Here is a 7251-nt window from a genome sequence, read left to right on the forward strand (position 1 = left end):
TCATACTCTTCCATGTCATATCTACAGACTCAGGCTTCATTTGAAAAGTTAGAGAAAGACTATTGTTGACCCTCAGGTACTCATTCCTGGACCAATTAATTATAAAGAGGGGCCAAAGTCATACTCTGCCCAAATGTGACTTGGCAGTTGGTATGGGTCAGAGTGTCCCGATAGCTTGGAGGTGGTTTTATAAAAAATGAAAGTCATGGCGAACTGGAAAGATACCAGTGCCAAATTGAGTCATTACTGTTATCATTAACAGATTTTATGGGAAAATAAAATAGAAAGATATTTTCTATTGCAAGAAGAATATAAAAATTAGCTAGATATTATTTCTATTTTCTGAGTGCTTAAACTTGACTGTTTGAAGTACAAGAGGATTTTCCTAACTGCCTTATTGTCTAATATAAGATTATCATATATTTATGGTACTGAATACTTACTAATCTAAAAAGTATATATAGTATATCTCTATCATATATACATATTTCATAGACATTGCACACATACATATGTATGTATATCTGCTAATCATGGTCTCAGTAGATTAGGTAAGTGATAAAATATTTTAAGATTCAGGAAATCTTTATCTTAGTGAGTAGTGTGTCTTGCTTTACAGATCCAGGGGAATCTGTGAGAATGCAGAAGAGCTGGTCCAATAGTTCTTCTATATAGGCAAAGGTCAGCTTAGGGTATTTCACAAATTATTTTGTTTTAAATGCTTTGTAAGATGATTAGAAATAAGATCTTTACAAATAAGCTAAAGGTAGGAGTGGGGAAAGTTGAGGGCATGGCCCCACTCTCTACCATCACCCTCACCTTTAAAAGCTTAAGGCATATCATGTCACTCCTCTGACCAAAACTATCAAAACTTCCCATCTCAGGAAGAAAGACAAAATCCTCCCCTTTGGCCTCAAGAGCCCCCAAAGCCTACTCCTCCCTGGAAGGATCTAGAACTTATCCACTTTGCTCCTGACATGCTATTCTCACCATCCTTCAAACATTATGGGATTATCCATGCTTGCTCCCTCATTTACCTGGAATTCTTCTTGGATTTTTGCACAGCTCCTTTCCCTCCTGTCTTCACATCTAAAATAGCAACACTCTCTTTATAGTCCAAACTTTTCTATCCCACCTACTTGCTTTGCCTCAATATGCAATGTGCTATATATTCAGTACACTAAAGCTTAAGGGATAGAGCTGAATCCAATTACAATTTTTGTAATAGAGCAAGCAATGAAGTACTGTGTTAAAACAGAACCTAGGGAAATTGTGAAATCATGTTGAGAGATCATTGAAAAGCGTTAGATTCTCATTTGTCTGAGATAGCTTATGAAAAATCTAGCAAAAAGTTGATAAGAGCTGAGATTATTCCAGATGGCCATGATATAGATGGTTGGCAAGTTGGGGGGGGGGGGGGGGCCCCAAGGGTTATTTCAACAGGCTATGGAATGTATGGTATTTGGAGACAGGAGAACAGAGTTCAAATATTAGTGTTGCCACATCTTTGTTTTAATGTTGAGTAAGGTCATGAAGTAATACATAAGAATTAATGATAGGAATTAAATAATATGGGAATGAATACATGAATGAACTTTTTAAGTCACCTATACTTGTTTGTTAAAGGAAAATAGAACTTTTTATATTAGCTCATTTAGTTGGAGTGGAGATGAGATGAAATATAGAAATACGCTACAGAAAGATGAAAAACAATTTTTTATTATTGTTTTTTGTGCTCAGTAAAATAGTAAGATAACCACATAATTGAAGATTTTATAAATCTGATGTTACTAATCAACATTAAAATTAACAACTTTAATGATAATGTGTTTATGGAAGTTTAATAAACAGGATGTAATAACAATAATAATAGTTATTGAGGATTATTATGTGCCAGGTACTGAACTAAGAATTTTACAGCATTATCTCCTATGAGGAACTAACTGTTATTATTCTAATTTTACCAATAAGGAAACTAAAAGAATAACCAATTGGATTTCACTCATCTAGTAAATACTTCATCATAATTGACAATGGAAAGTTTGTTAGTTATTTGGCATTTTACACACTCATGTTCATATTGCTAATCTAAACCCATAAAAATATGTGCCTTTCATACAATTAATTTATATTTCCTTTTTGAAAAGTGGAAATAAAAAGGCAAACAAAATTGATTAATATTTGCTAAGTTTAAAAAAAACAAAAATAACAAATAGAATTGACCAAATTATATTGTTATATTGTGTGCATATACAAATATGTAACAATGATTCCCACTATTATATACAATTGTAATGTAGCAATTTGAAGAACTAAAAATAATAACAAACATATAAACTCCATACATTTTTTAAAAGTCTATTTGTCATAAGTCAGAAAAACATAAAATTGAACGGTGTTAAGTAAATCTGAAATAACAATAAATATTAAAGTACATCCTCACTGGATTATCAATTTAATTTATAAATTTAATTACAGGATGTGCACCTTAAGGAATTTGCAAATAACAGTCCTCAGTAGTTCTGGTCCAACAATCCCTTACAGAGCCTAATGGTTCTTTGGACCTCAGCTCCACCAGAGGTCACTGCACCACCTGCCAGGCATTGAGAACAGGACTTTCCTCCCTGAGGGATACAAATCCATGCACACAAATTCCTTCCTGGATCCTAAGAGTGGTAAACTGTAAGTCAGCTTTCTGGTACCACAGAATCCATAGGACATGTGAGCAGGTAATTAATTGTCCAGGCCCCTAGAAATTACAATCATTGTTTTTCTTTTTCTTCTTCTTTTTTTTTTTTTTTGGTACCGGGAATTGAACTCAGGGGCACTCAGCCACTGAGCCCCATTCCCAGGTCTCCTTTGTATTTTATTTAGAGATAGGGTCTCACTGAGTTGTTTAGTGGCCTCGTTTTTGTTGAGACTAGCTTTGAACTCTTGATCCTCCTGCCTCAGCTTCCCGAGCTGCTGGGATTGCAGATGTGCACCACTGTGCCCAGCTACAATAATTGTTTTCGCATGCTTTTTGATTATATCTAAAGAATAATAAAAATTATTGAGAAACTATGCTTTGAATGAGGTTGAAACTCATGATTTAGAATGTAGCAGAATTGCTACTGCCTTTGATTTCTTTATCAGTTAAAAGATCATCTCTGCTATGAATAATTTTAGATATTATATACTTAAGCATTTTATTTAGATGGTGCAATGTCTAAGTTCAATATTGATGGCAATAAATATTTAAAATGGTTACTTGTTTAAGGAAAGTGAACAAATAACTACTTACTGGGAAAATATGCGCTTGAATTAGTTCTTACATAAAATAAACAGGACAGTTTCCTCTATTGTCTCCTAACTGTAAAAGAAACAAAATTTAGAAGAAAACAAAGTTGGAGGAAATGGGGGTGGGGAGGTTTGATTTGTTTATGTGACTTACTTTTTACTGGCACTTTGCCCAGAAATATTTTCATTCCCATTTGTAAAAGAGAGAATGCATAAAATTTTCCAAAGAGATCAATTTTCCGAGAGAAGATATGAAAGGACAAACAGGACAAACAAGGATACTATTGACCATGACACCAAATCAGATTGAATGGCGAATCCCAATAAGAGCTACAAAAAGGAGGAAAGAGCGGTGAGATGAGATATCCTGAGATGGCACTCTCCCTGAGACCCTTAGCAGAGGAAGTCAAATAAAAAAGGCAATTTTGAGAAATGGGGTAGGTGGTACAATGGAAGACTAAAACACTGTAATTATAAACCGCTGATAATGATAACAAGGAACTGGAGACTTGGAAGTTAAAAATAAATTTTGGGATTTGACCTAAGGAAAAAATGAAATATTCACAAATATTTATGTTTGATGGGATTTACTAGAATATTTATGATATTGAAAATTTTAATGTGTATGTTGATAAATATATAGGATATATAAAATATATTCATGTATATATGGCAGATATAAAAGATTTATATGTGTATAGAACAATACATAGCCATTAAAATATATTTCTAGTAATATTTCAAATCTGAAAAATATATTAACTTTAAAAATTCATAAATCAGTACTTACCCTAATACATGTTTATGTATGCATATATATATACATGTATATGTGAGAGCAAAGTAAAAGAATAAAGGAATACATCGAAATGTCAATAATGATTTTTTTCTGGGTAAGAGAATTATATATGTTAATTTTTTTCTTTATGTTATTTGGTGTTTTTCAGATTTTTTCCCTTACACTTCACATTTTCTTAATTTTAAATAACATTGATGAATATTTTTTAAGATTTTTCAATACTAGTAAATATTATTTAATAAAGCATAAATATTCCTTGCTATATTTCCCCCTCATGCCAAAACCCTTTGAATCACAGCATCTCAGTGTCTCCATATTTACCATGTTTGCTTTTGCTTATTATATCATAAAAGAATTCTAAATAATATGTTTATATTTGCGACGGATATTATTTGTATGCCTCTGATCCTTTTTCATTTCTTTATTGTCCTTTTCTATTCTTACTGAAACTGATTTCTATTAAATATAAATTTGGGGGTCATTGGCAAGCCTGATCCAAGTTGAACAAAGTTGACCAATAAGAAATCAGCTGGAGACCAGAGGGTGGGAAAAAGAGAGGTCAACATGTTGAATCCCACATTCCTCTGCATTGGTCCAGAACTCTAACTGACTGGTGGCCCAACCCTGACATTTCTGGATTTCATCGAACTCTGCTAGCTCTTTATTTCCACACATTCCTTTCGGCCATAACTTGGTGACAATTTTCTGCTACATCTACCTTATTAATGCTTTTCCTTTTAATGCATTCATTTTTAAACATCTGAAGTAAATTATATTTTTTGCCATACCTTGTAATGACATAATATTTACTACCAGGAAGATGCTTAAGAAAGAATTTTTCTTTTTTCAAAATGGGATTAACGGATATGGAATTTACTTAGTCAACACAAGGATAACCAGCTTGTCCCACAGAAAGGAGTCATAGTAAATTCCCAGTACATGGACATCCTGATTATTCAAAATATCACAATAGTTATGTAGGACAGAGTAATAGGGGAGGGCAAGGCTTCAGTGATCAAGTGACTAATGGGTATCATAACTATGACAATAATAGGAGATGAAAAAGATTGTGTGGGATGGAGGATAGTCACTCCTAATTACACTGTACAGATGAAAAAATGGAAAGAAAACCAAAAAAACTTGGGAGATTTCATCTCTCAACTCAAAGAACTACAGAAAGCATCAAGCTTCTGTATTGACTTTAACATAATCCCTAAGGGGAAAGCATGGGATTATGTGTTACAGCACTTTTGCCGCTATAAAAAATTATCACAAATGTAATTGAGTAAAACAACACAAATATTTTTATCTTATAGGTGAAATCCTGAGAATCTTGCTGTGCTAAAATCAAAGTTCGTCAGCAGGACTGTGTTCCTTCTGGTGGACCTGGGGGAGAATTATGCTCCCTTGTCTTTTCCAGCTTCCAGAGATGGACTGCATTCCTTGGTTCATGGCTACTTTCTCCACCTCAAAAGCCAACTGTGGAAAATATCAAATCTCCTTCTGACTCTGACCTTGATTTTCATGCCTCCCTCTTTCATTTAGAAGGATTTTTGTGATTGCAGTAGACCTATCTGGGTAATCCTGCATAATCTCTACATCTCAAGATCCTTAACTCAATCATATCTGCAAAGTTCCTTTTGCCATGTAATGTGACAAATTCACAAGTTCTCAGTATGGGGGAGGAGGGCATTCTTCTGCCTACCACAATGACTAAAGGTAAAGCCCCAAATCTAATTATGTGGTATGTAAAATTACATAGCTAGTTAAATGCCTGACTCGTCAAGTCTCCATACCAAGGAGAAGCACTAGTTGGAAAGGAATGTGACCCTTAGACTTGGAATGGAAATATTTTTGAGCAGATATAGACAAGTCTAAGAAACATTTTTTCCTAATCCAATCTAACCTACCCCTGCCAGAAGCAGCTAACTCCTCATTTCTAAATAAACTGACTTTTTTTTTCCATTAGGATTTTTCATTATGTGTTCCAGAGGAAGACTTTTCATGCTCATTTCTTATTCAGATTCTACCACTTTTTACTACCTCTAGGTTTATGAAAAGAGTCAATTCTTAGAATATCCCAGAGGGAGAAAGGATTTGCCATGTACACTAGCCAGGCAAAAGATAGTGTACATGCCAAAGAGTTTACTATCATTTTTAATGCATAGCATAAAATATCTGAAGAATGTAGATTGTGAATGAATTCTGATGACAATAACTCAAATATAATGGAGCATTCTGTTTGAATTAGCCACAGATTCATTGTGATTCTAAATTTAATGTATAAATTTTGAGTACCAAGTAATTTGGTTGATTAATTTAGGTCTAGTGTCAATAATGGCCTTTAGTCCATGTGGCTAAGATACAGGTACTTCCCTGGAATACTACAGATGAAGAAATCCAAAGTTTCAAGTAGATGCAATGTTTAAAGTTGATCAAGTACTTGCAATATATATTCAGCAACCATCAACTATATCCATTTTGGGGGATTTTAAAGAGATTCCTATTATGAAGACATTTATATATCAGTATGGAGAGCAACAGCCTCCTTCTAAAGATCAGTAGTGGCTATCCTCTGCAAACCAAAAATGGAAGTTGGAGTTGATGTCATAAAATTGGCTTCACTGATTACAGTAGGGAAAGGGGAGTTCTATGGGTGCAGAGACAGATATCAACATTATTATAGGACAAAGTTTGTGCCTCCTCCTGAATTTATATGTTGAAGCCCTAATTCCTAAAATTAGGCATTAGAAGGTAAAGAATTCAAAAGATAATTAGGTTTAAATGCAGTATCTTGAGAAAACTAAGACAATCATTTGATCTTCAAAAATAAGATGGAAATAATTTCTATAATTAAAAAAAGAAACACTTCCTGATCTTCGAGGATCTATGATGGTGCCTAATTAACCACTATATTGGTAAGAATGAAACATATGTGGAATGAATAAAATGTTTTAATTCATATAATCAACCTCTTCCCACATTCACTCACACAAACAAATCTGTAGGTCTGATGAGTGAAAAAGTGACTTGAGTCACCATCGTGGAATTCCAGGGCTCCTGACAGTTTCTGAACATAAGGCCAATGTATACATCTTGTGTTCCTTGACTGGGACCTTGATTTAAGACTTAAGATGGCTGTATCCACAAAGGATGTCATCTTGTAGTACTGT

The sequence above is a fragment of the Sciurus vulgaris genome (assembly GCF_902686455.1).
Source record: "Sciurus vulgaris genome assembly, chromosome: 4".
NCBI lineage: Eukaryota > Metazoa > Chordata > Mammalia > Rodentia > Sciuridae > Sciurus > Sciurus vulgaris.